General features: G+C 33.9%; 1 protein-coding gene across 1 annotated transcript in view; it reads left to right on the top strand.

The window, feature by feature from the left end:
* PAPLA1 (Phosphatidic Acid Phospholipase A1) overlaps window positions 1–12916 on the top strand; it is a 256678-nt gene that overhangs the window by 31638 nt on the left and 212124 nt on the right. The window lies entirely within an intron of this gene.

Here is a 12916-nt window from a genome sequence, read left to right as displayed (position 1 = left end):
ATAGCAACCTTAAAAGTTGGAGATAATCTTTACTTGGAACATTTAACCGTTAACTGCACTAGATCCATAAAAATTGAAGGGCTCACCCTCCCGCCTCCAAGTGCTCCTAGAGGCCTCTAGGGGTGTAGCCGCTAGTTGTATATATTCTGAGCTGGATCTTTAAATCATTTAGTGGTGGGCCGGATCGGGGTGCGCCAGAGGAGGTCCAGATTGGCCCACCTTATATCAACCTTTATATCAAAATTGCATTGGCGATCCTGCCCACCAAGTGGCGCACCTCTGGCGCACCAGTTACACTCATTTGGATTGGATTGGGGTGATCCGTATTTCATTATTTAATATTTTTTTCAATTAGTTTTAATATTTTATTGCAAAACTATCGTGAAAACATTGTTATAATTATTTAAAAAATAAATTATATATTGTTTTTATATAAAATACCATACTGACCCGGCTTAAGTTATAAAGTTGTATTGGCGGTACTGGGGGTGAGCCAAAAAAAGTATTTAAAGATCGCTATTTTATTGAGTGTTGCTTGCGATCTGGCAACACCGAGCCGAAATTCTGTTAAAGATCAATGTTTTTTAGCAGTGGCTGTGGCTCACCTTCGGCCCACCTCCGGATCACCTTTGGCGCACCCCGATCTAAAAATCCAGCTCTGGTATCTTGTTTTGGCTTCGCTATTTATGGACAAAATTGTTCTTTTTCTCTGAAAGCAAGGAAAGTTGTAATGAAGAATATATTGGTGTGCCTTCATTTCCGCACAATGATCCCTTTGGAAATCACTAAAACCATAAATTGATCTACAAACCCAATGATGAGACATTAAATTAAGCACTTCTGCAACTTAAATAATTTGTTTAAATATTGTGTAACTTTTAGTTTGAATAAACCAATCAAATTTAATAAAAGTGCCCACAGTTTTTGAGCCAACAAAAAATATGACGTGGTTGTACATCTTTATGGGCGCTATTGCAATTTACATTTTTAACATGTATTTAATTATAATAACTGCCCCTTGCTTTTGCTTTTACTTATATCAAACATCACCTATTCCTTAATTACAGGGAAGGTGGGTATATTGAACTGTAAATTACACTGGTACCCAAACTTTTAAAACCACGTTATCCTCTTCGTAGGCTCTCAAAATTTGGGTAGTCGAATTTTGATTTGTTAGTGTAAAATTAATTGCGTCTAAACTTCAGAACCAATAACTCATTTCTACTAAACGTTTGAACCAAACTTTAACTAAAAAAAAGTACCCAAAGTTTTTAAGCAAACCAATAGTAAAATTTCTTATAAAACTTTGGGTACCATCGTAATGTCCAGTCCAAATATATTTCAGCTAGATAATGGATATAGAATACGTGGATATATTGACAGGGGTAAATTTGTCGTCACTATAGGTTGCTAATATGGACCTTATTTATTGGTTGGTCCGTTTATCCATTAGGAGGGGAGGGGATGGGGTAAAAAGGGTGGATGGTGTGTGTATCGTTATTTTAGCCAGTTTGGGGTATTACTTTATTAGAGTACATAAAAATCTGGTAAAACATCCAATTAATTTTTTATCGATTATTCAGAGTTTAACTTTCCTTTTCTTGGTTGTCAACCACAGTCACTCACACACATACACACACAAACACACACTCACACTCACACATACACACAAACTCACACATACACACACACATACACACACATACATACATACATACACACACAATCACACATACTCACACACTCACACATACTCACATACACACACACACACACATACACACACAAACACACACTCACACACACATACAGACATACCTACACACACACACATTCTCACACACAGACAACCCAACAAAAAAAGTATTGACTAGGAATCTAGGGATATGAGAATGAATGATAATTCATATTTTCATGATTTTTATTAAAAAATTGATTATCAAAAAGCTTTTATATATATATAAGGGGAGAAAAAAGGGGCGTAGATTAACCAATCTTTTAATTTTCTAAAACTAAAGTTAAAAACCAATAAATAGGCTTTAAGTCAAACTAGCGGCTACGCCCCTTGAGGCCATTAGAGTTATTTGAGAGAAAAGGAGAAATTTAAAAGAAAAAGTAGAAATGATAGTAGAGGGGGCGGGATGCGATATTTTTATAGGTTAGGCAATTCAATTTAAAGCTAGGATTTTTACCTATCCCTAATCCTTATAAAATAAAGATACACTCACTTACACACACGCACACACTTACACACACACTCACACACACCCACACACACACATAAAAAAATGACAAATTAGGCTGTATCAAGTGTAAAAGAAATCAAAAAGCAAACAGTCATTAGTAATATATTAGCAATGAGTAGAGTGTATTTTCTTTTGAACAGTGATCTTAAGGGTTAGGACAATTGAATATAAATTGATACACATCCACAAGTATCCTTTAGTAGATTTACAGAGAATCAATACATAAATTATGATGGACCAGATTTTCATGTACTCTAATAAAGTGGTACTTTTAGCTGGCTAAAACAATCCAACCCCTTTTACTCTATCTCCTTCCCTCATACTGAATGATTAAACTGGCCAATAAAAGAGGCCCATATAAGCAACTTAAGTTGACGAAAAATTTTCCTCTGTCAATATATCTACGTATTATATATCTATTGATGAGTGAATTGTTTAGAATCATAAAAATGCACTAAATGAGTAATATGAAAGGTATTTTTACTTGCGAATCTTCTCTAAAACTAAAGTGGCTGTTTGTCATTTCGTTAAAGGAAGTAAATAAAAAGGTGATTCTTACTATACAACCATTTACTGTTGTTTTTCGTCAAAATTGTCTTAAGCTTGTTATAAGTTCCTTAAAAAATAAGAATATCAAATTTTTTTTTGTTTAAATTAATAGTTCTTTTTTGTCTTTCAATATATATATTTTCGAGATGTATGTGTAGATGTGTGCAATGTATATATAATAAGTAATATGACAAAGAACAATAAATTTTACCAATTTAATCCTTCTGTTGTTGAAATTTATTGTCAAAAACTTTGTAAATTACTAGTTTTGATCTTACCAATCAAATTAAGATAAAAGCATCCAATTTTTTTGAGTCAACGAAAAACTTTAAATCTTTGGGTACAAGTGTAATTTACATTCCAATGTCCCCTCCCTCCCTCCCTGGTATGCAATGGTATTTTAGTGTTAGTTGTGCCTTTTGTTTTCATATAATTCTGTGTGCGCAACTCCATGCAATTATCCTCTCCCTCCCTGGCGTGCAATGATATTTTAGTGTTAGTTGTGCCTTTTGTTTTCATATAATACTGTGTGCAACTCCATGCAATTTTGGTTACCAGTATCCCCTCCCTCCCTGGCGTGCAATGGTATTCTAGTGTTAGTTGTGGTTTTTGTTTTCATATAATTCTGTGTGCAACTCCATGCAATTTTGGTCACCTGTATCCCCTCCCTCCTGGTGTGCAATGGTATTCTAGTGTTAGTTGTGCCTTTTGTTTTCATATAATACTGTGTGCAACTCCATGCAATTTTGGTTACCAGTATCCCCACCCTCCCTGGCGTGCAATGGTATTCTAGTGTTAGTTGTGGCTTTTGTTTTCTTATAATACTGTAATTTTGGTTACCAGTATCCACTCCCTCCCTGGCGTGCAATGGTATTCTAGTGTTAGTTGTGCCTTTTGTTTTCTTATAATACTGTGTGCAACTCCATGCAATTATCCTCTCCCTCCCTGGTGTGCAATGGTATTCTAGTGTTAGTTGTGCCTTTTGTTTTCTTATAATACTGTGTGCAACTCCATGCAATTTCAACTCTTACAAAGAAAGGAGGCGTTTGGGGATTTTTCCAATTGTTTACAATTTTTTAGTTAAAATATACACAATTTTAATCTACAAATTTATATGAATCAACTGGATGTACATTGATTTTTAAGCCATTGTCTTATCCCTTTAGATCCTGTAAAGTATATCTTTTTTCCTTTAATGCCTACCTAAAAGCATTTTTAAATTCAATTGTAATGATTTTTATTATTTTGAAATGTATACATATTTTAAAAAAGGTCATCATTTAATAACAGTTTGACTTAATAAGCGCATTTGACTAACCGGTTACACGCAACTTTACGGACAATGCGCGAAAAAAATTACCCCCTTTATTTATTAGTACTTTATATTTAGGTTTATAACTATAACATATACCTACCTTTAGTCATAAATAGAAAAAAAATATTACAAGTTATCAAGAATACATTAAAATTGTTGAAATTTGGCAACTTAAAATGGTTTAATGCCTTTTTCTTTCAATTTTAACTTGTAATAAATTAACCCCTTTTTGACCCTTCAAACAAAAGGTTTAAAGTGAGTGCCATTCAAAGACTACATACAATAGAAACTAAGCTTCTTGGAGTATTTCATTGTTGTTCCAGCATAATGTGAGTGCCACAACACTCTGTTAGATTTTAGTGCTGTTATTATATCTACATAAAACTATATTTTGTCTTTAGCGTTCCACAGCTTAGCGTTTGTCTGAAGCTAAAGATTATAGAAGTTGTAGGTGTGGATTGGTTTTACTTGTCAGGGAATTTCATCTGTACGTCTGACTTAAACGTGAATCATTATTTTTAGCATTGGTCATAATGGTTCTCTTGTATATTTTCTTTAGATGTGCAACCAAGAATTAGAAATGCTCTTTTATGATAAAACAATAGATTTAAAATTAACTAGATAGCTGGCAATATAATAATGGTGCTAAAATAACACTGTACTTTTTCTCTCACTAGCGGCTTCGCTTCAGGCATTTATGGAGGGATGCCATTAAAAACAGCTCTAAAACAGATTTAAATTTAGAAGAAAAAATAGCTTAAAACCATCCTGAGACCTGTTTGAAGCTACCCTGAAATATAGGGAATGTTCAGTTCATAGTTTAGAAAGAATTTAATGGACAGGAAATAAAACCTTACGGTTTTTGCAGCGTTGCGGAGCCGTTTGATTTTGGTGCGGCTCCGGCTCCGACCTAAACTCAAGAAAAACTCGACATATTTTTTCCCCACGTCTATTTTTGACTTTTGAAGGTTTTAAAAGTTCAACTTTTGATAAAAATGGACTTGAAAAACTTAAATGCTTGGATTATAATAAAAGCTCTACGTTACCAACGGACCTACCCGAAAAGTTGAAATTCTTTGCTTATAAATACACAGGGGTAAAGAAATATGCAAATTTTAAAGTTTTGATGAATTTTGTAATAAAACGATTTTTAGCTTTTTTAGTTTAAAATTTACCTCGACTAGTATTACTATTGAAACAAATAAAATATTTTTCTTTTTAAACTAAAATTGGATCAGATAGCAACCTTAAAAGTTGGAGATAATCTTTACTTGGAACATTTAACCGTTAACTGCACTAGATCCATAAAAATTGAAGGGCTCACCCTCCCGCCTCCAAGTGCTCCTAGAGGCCTCTAGGGGTGTAGCCGCTAGTTGTATATATTCTGAGCTGGATCTTTAAATCATTTAGTGGTGGGCCGGATCGGGGTGCGCCAGAGGAGGTCCAGATTGGCCCACCTTATATCAACCTTTATATCAAAATTGCATTGGCGATCCTGCCCACCAAGTGGCGCACCTCTGGCGCACCAGTTACACTCATTTGGATTGGATTGGGGTGATCCGTATTTCATTATTTAATATTTTTTTCAATTAGTTTTAATATTTTATTGCAAAACTATCGTGAAAACATTGTTATAATTATTTAAAAAATAAATTATATATTGTTTTTATATAAAATACCATACTGACCCGGCTTAAGTTATAAAGTTGTATTGGCGGTACTGGGGGTGAGCCAAAAAAAGTATTTAAAGATCGCTATTTTATTGAGTGTTGCTTGCGATCTGGCAACACCGAGCCGAAATTCTGTTAAAGATCAATGTTTTTTAGCAGTGGCTGTGGCTCACCTTCGGCCCACCTCCGGATCACCTTTGGCGCACCCCGATCTAAAAATCCAGCTCTGGTATCTTGTTTTGGCTTCGCTATTTATGGACAAAATTGTTCTTTTTCTCTGAAAGCAAGGAAAGTTGTAATGAAGAATATATTGGTGTGCCTTCATTTCCGCACAATGATCCCTTTGGAAATCACTAAAACCATAAATTGATCTACAAACCCAATGATGAGACATTAAATTAAGCACTTCTGCAACTTAAATAATTTGTTTAAATATTGTGTAACTTTTAGTTTGAATAAACCAATCAAATTTAATAAAAGTGCCCACAGTTTTTGAGCCAACAAAAAATATGACGTGGTTGTACATCTTTATGGGCGCTATTGCAATTTACATTTTTAACATGTATTTAATTATAATAACTGCCCCTTGCTTTTGCTTTTACTTATATCAAACATCACCTATTCCTTAATTACAGGGAAGGTGGGTATATTGAACTGTAAATTACACTGGTACCCAAACTTTTAAAACCACGTTATCCTCTTCGTAGGCTCTCAAAATTTGGGTAGTCGAATTTTGATTTGTTAGTGTAAAATTAATTGCGTCTAAACTTCAGAACCAATAACTCATTTCTACTAAACGTTTGAACCAAACTTTAACTAAAAAAAAGTACCCAAAGTTTTTAAGCAAACCAATAGTAAAATTTCTTATAAAACTTTGGGTACCATCGTAATGTCCAGTCCAAATATATTTCAGCTAGATAATGGATATAGAATACGTGGATATATTGACAGGGGTAAATTTGTCGTCACTATAGGTTGCTAATATGGACCTTATTTATTGGTTGGTCCGTTTATCCATTAGGAGGGGAGGGGATGGGGTAAAAAGGGTGGATGGTGTGTGTATCGTTATTTTAGCCAGTTTGGGGTATTACTTTATTAGAGTACATAAAAATCTGGTAAAACATCCAATTAATTTTTTATCGATTATTCAGAGTTTAACTTTCCTTTTCTTGGTTGTCAACCACAGTCACTCACACACATACACACACAAACACACACTCACACTCACACATACACACAAACTCACACATACACACACACATACACACACATACATACATACATACACACACAATCACACATACTCACACACTCACACATACTCACATACACACACACACACACATACACACACAAACACACACTCACACACACATACAGACATACCTACACACACACACATTCTCACACACAGACAACCCAACAAAAAAAGTATTGACTAGGAATCTAGGGATATGAGAATGAATGATAATTCATATTTTCATGATTTTTATTAAAAAATTGATTATCAAAAAGCTTTTATATATATATAAGGGGAGAAAAAAGGGGCGTAGATTAACCAATCTTTTAATTTTCTAAAACTAAAGTTAAAAACCAATAAATAGGCTTTAAGTCAAACTAGCGGCTACGCCCCTTGAGGCCATTAGAGTTATTTGAGAGAAAAGGAGAAATTTAAAAGAAAAAGTAGAAATGATAGTAGAGGGGGCGGGATGCGATATTTTTATAGGTTAGGCAATTCAATTTAAAGCTAGGATTTTTACCTATCCCTAATCCTTATAAAATAAAGATACACTCACTTACACACACGCACACACTTACACACACACTCACACACACCCACACACACACATAAAAAAATGACAAATTAGGCTGTATCAAGTGTAAAAGAAATCAAAAAGCAAACAGTCATTAGTAATATATTAGCAATGAGTAGAGTGTATTTTCTTTTGAACAGTGATCTTAAGGGTTAGGACAATTGAATATAAATTGATACACATCCACAAGTATCCTTTAGTAGATTTACAGAGAATCAATACATAAATTATGATGGACCAGATTTTCATGTACTCTAATAAAGTGGTACTTTTAGCTGGCTAAAACAATCCAACCCCTTTTACTCTATCTCCTTCCCTCATACTGAATGATTAAACTGGCCAATAAAAGAGGCCCATATAAGCAACTTAAGTTGACGAAAAATTTTCCTCTGTCAATATATCTACGTATTATATATCTATTGATGAGTGAATTGTTTAGAATCATAAAAATGCACTAAATGAGTAATATGAAAGGTATTTTTACTTGCGAATCTTCTCTAAAACTAAAGTGGCTGTTTGTCATTTCGTTAAAGGAAGTAAATAAAAAGGTGATTCTTACTATACAACCATTTACTGTTGTTTTTCGTCAAAATTGTCTTAAGCTTGTTATAAGTTCCTTAAAAAATAAGAATATCAAATTTTTTTTTGTTTAAATTAATAGTTCTTTTTTGTCTTTCAATATATATATTTTCGAGATGTATGTGTAGATGTGTGCAATGTATATATAATAAGTAATATGACAAAGAACAATAAATTTTACCAATTTAATCCTTCTGTTGTTGAAATTTATTGTCAAAAACTTTGTAAATTACTAGTTTTGATCTTACCAATCAAATTAAGATAAAAGCATCCAATTTTTTTGAGTCAACGAAAAACTTTAAATCTTTGGGTACAAGTGTAATTTACATTCCAATGTCCCCTCCCTCCCTCCCTGGTATGCAATGGTATTTTAGTGTTAGTTGTGCCTTTTGTTTTCATATAATACTGTGTGCAACTCCATGCAATTTTGGTTACCAGTATCCCCTCCCTCCCTGGCGTGCAATGGTATTCTAGTGTTAGTTGTGGTTTTTGTTTTCATATAATTCTGTGTGCAACTCCATGCAATTTTGGTCACCTGTATCCCCTCCCTCCTGGTGTGCAATGGTATTCTAGTGTTAGTTGTGCCTTTTGTTTTCATATAATACTGTGTGCAACTCCATGCAATTTTGGTTACCAGTATCCCCACCCTCCCTGGCGTGCAATGGTATTCTAGTGTTAGTTGTGGCTTTTGTTTTCTTATAATACTGTAATTTTGGTTACCAGTATCCACTCCCTCCCTGGCGTGCAATGGTATTCTAGTGTTAGTTGTGCCTTTTGTTTTCTTATAATACTGTAATTTTGGTTACCAGTATCCACTCCCTCCCTGGCGTGCAATGGTATTCTAGTGTTAGTTGTGCCTTTTGTTTTCTTATAATACTGTGTGCAACTCCATGCAATTATCCTCTCCCTCCCTGGTGTGCAATGGTATTCTAGTGTTAGTTGTGCCTTTTGTTTTCTTATAATACTGTGTGCAACTCCATGCAATTTCAACTCTTACAAAGAAAGGAGGCGTTTGGGGATTTTTCCAATTGTTTACAATTTTTTAGTTAAAATATACACAATTTTAATCTACAAATTTATATGAATCAACTGGATGTACATTGATTTTTAAGCCATTGTCTTATCCCTTTAGATCCTGTAAAGTATATCTTTTTTCCTTTAATGCCTACCTAAAAGCATTTTTAAATTCAATTGTAATGATTTTTATTATTTTGAAATGTATACATATTTTAAAAAAGGTCATCATTTAATAACAGTTTGACTTAATAAGCGCATTTGACTAACCGGTTACACGCAACTTTACGGACAATGCGCGAAAAAAATTACCCCCTTTATTTATTAGTACTTTATATTTAGGTTTATAACTATAACATATACCTACCTTTAGTCATAAATAGAAAAAAAATATTACAAGTTATCAAGAATACATTAAAATTGTTGAAATTTGGCAACTTAAAATGGTTTAATGCCTTTTTCTTTCAATTTTAACTTGTAATAAATTAACCCCTTTTTGACCCTTCAAACAAAAGGTTTAAAGTGAGTGCCATTCAAAGACTACATACAATAGAAACTAAGCTTCTTGGAGTATTTCATTGTTGTTCCAGCATAATGTGAGTGCCACAACACTCTGTTAGATTTTAGTGCTGTTATTATATCTACATAAAACTATATTTTGTCTTTAGCGTTCCACAGCTTAGCGTTTGTCTGAAGCTAAAGATTATAGAAGTTGTAGGTGTGGATTGGTTTTACTTGTCAGGGAATTTCATCTGTACGTCTGACTTAAACGTGAATCATTATTTTTAGCATTGGTCATAATGGTTCTCTTGTATATTTTCTTTAGATGTGCAACCAAGAATTAGAAATGCTCTTTTATGATAAAACAATAGATTTAAAATTAACTAGATAGCTGGCAATATAATAATGGTGCTAAAATAACACTGTACTTTTTCTCTCACTAGCGGCTTCGCTTCAGGCATTTATGGAGGGATGCCATTAAAAACAGCTCTAAAACAGATTTAAATTTAGAAGAAAAAATAGCTTAAAACCATCCTGAGACCTGTTTGAAGCTACCCTGAAATATAGGGAATGTTCAGTTCATAGTTTAGAAAGAATTTAATGGACAGGAAATAAAACCTTACGGTTTTTGCAGCGTTGCGGAGCCGTTTGATTTTGGTGCGGCTCCGGCTCCGACCTAAACTCAAGAAAAACTCGACATATTTTTTCCCCACGTCTATTTTTGACTTTTGAAGGTTTTAAAAGTTCAACTTTTGATCAAAATGGACTTGAAAAACTTAAATGCTTGGATTATAATAAAAGCTCTACGTTACCAACGGACCTACCCGAAAAGTTGAAATTCTTTGCTTATAAATACACAGGGGTAAAGAAATATGCAAATTTTAAAGTTTTGATGAATTTTGTAATAAAACGATTTTTAGCTTTTTTAGTTTAAAATTTACCTCGACTAGTATTACTATTGAAACAAATAAAATATTTTTCTTTTTAAACTAAAATTGGATCAGATAGCAACCTTAAAAGTTGGAGATAATCTTTACTTGGAACATTTAACCGTTAACTGCACTAGATCCATAAAAATTGAAGGGCTCACCCTCCCGCCTCCAAGTGCTCCTAGAGGCCTCTAGGGGTGTAGCCGCTAGTTGTATATATTCTGAGCTGGATCTTTAAATCATTTAGTGGTGGGCCGGATCGGGGTGCGCCAGAGGAGGTCCAGATTGGCCCACCTTATATCAACCTTTATATCAAAATTGCATTGGCGATCCTGCCCACCAAGTGGCGCACCTCTGGCGCACCAGTTACACTCATTTGGATTGGATTGGGGTGATCCGTATTTCATTATTTAATATTTTTTTCAATTAGTTTTAATATTTTATTGCAAAACTATCGTGAAAACATTGTTATAATTATTTAAAAAATAAATTATATATTGTTTTTATATAAAATACCATACTGACCCGGCTTAAGTTATAAAGTTGTATTGGCGGTACTGGGGGTGAGCCAAAAAAAGTATTTAAAGATCGCTATTTTATTGAGTGTTGCTTGCGATCTGGCAACACCGAGCCGAAATTCTGTTAAAGATCAATGTTTTTTAGCAGTGGCTGTGGCTCACCTTCGGCCCACCTCCGGATCACCTTTGGCGCACCCCGATCTAAAAATCCAGCTCTGGTATCTTGTTTTGGCTTCGCTATTTATGGACAAAATTGTTCTTTTTCTCTGAAAGCAAGGAAAGTTGTAATGAAGAATATATTGGTGTGCCTTCATTTCCGCACAATGATCCCTTTGGAAATCACTAAAACCATAAATTGATCTACAAACCCAATGATGAGACATTAAATTAAGCACTTCTGCAACTTAAATAATTTGTTTAAATATTGTGTAACTTTTAGTTTGAATAAACCAATCAAATTTAATAAAAGTGCCCACAGTTTTTGAGCCAACAAAAAATATGACGTGGTTGTACATCTTTATGGGCGCTATTGCAATTTACATTTTTAACATGTATTTAATTATAATAACTGCCCCTTGCTTTTGCTTTTACTTATATCAAACATCACCTATTCCTTAATTACAGGGAAGGTGGGTATATTGAACTGTAAATTACACTGGTACCCAAACTTTTAAAACCACGTTATCCTCTTCGTAGGCTCTCAAAATTTGGGTAGTCGAATTTTGATTTGTTAGTGTAAAATTAATTGCGTCTAAACTTCAGAACCAATAACTCATTTCTACTAAACGTTTGAACCAAACTTTAACTAAAAAAAAGTACCCAAAGTTTTTAAGCAAACCAATAGTAAAATTTCTTATAAAACTTTGGGTACCATCGTAATGTCCAGTCCAAATATATTTCAGCTAGATAATGGATATAGAATACGTGGATATATTGACAGGGGTAAATTTGTCGTCACTATAGGTTGCTAATATGGACCTTATTTATTGGTTGGTCCGTTTATCCATTAGGAGGGGAGGGGATGGGGTAAAAAGGGTGGATGGTGTGTGTATCGTTATTTTAGCCAGTTTGGGGTATTACTTTATTAGAGTACATAAAAATCTGGTAAAACATCCAATTAATTTTTTATCGATTATTCAGAGTTTAACTTTCCTTTTCTTGGTTGTCAACCACAGTCACTCACACACATACACACACAAACACACACTCACACTCACACATACACACAAACTCACACATACACACACACATACACACACATACATACATACATACACACACAATCACACATACTCACACACTCACACATACTCACATACACACACACACACACATACACACACAAACACACACTCACACACACATACAGACATACCTACACACACACACATTCTCACACACAGACAACCCAACAAAAAAAGTATTGACCAGGAATCTAGGGATATGAGAATGAATGATAATTCATATTTTCATGATTTTTATTAAAAAATTGATTATCAAAAAGCTTTTATATATATATAAGGGGAGAAAAAAGGGGCGTAGATTAACCAATCTTTTAATTTTCTAAAACTAAAGTTAAAAACCAATAAATAGGCTTTAAGTCAAACTAGCGGCTACGCCCCTTGAGGCCATTAGAGTTATTTGAGAGAAAAGGAGAAATTTAAAAGAAAAAGTAGAAATGATAGTAGAGGGGGCGGGATGCGATATTTTTATAGGTTAGGCAATTCAATTTAAAGCTAGGATTTTTACCTATCCCTAATCCTTATAAAATAAAGATACAC

Source organism: Acartia tonsa, chromosome 12 (genome assembly GCF_053477335.1).
Source record: "Acartia tonsa isolate MP-2025a chromosome 12, ASM5347733v1, whole genome shotgun sequence".
In the NCBI taxonomy this organism is placed as follows: domain Eukaryota; kingdom Metazoa; phylum Arthropoda; class Copepoda; order Calanoida; family Acartiidae; genus Acartia; species Acartia tonsa.
Note: the sequence above shows the minus strand (reverse complement) of the source record. Positions and strands in the feature narration are given on the sequence as shown.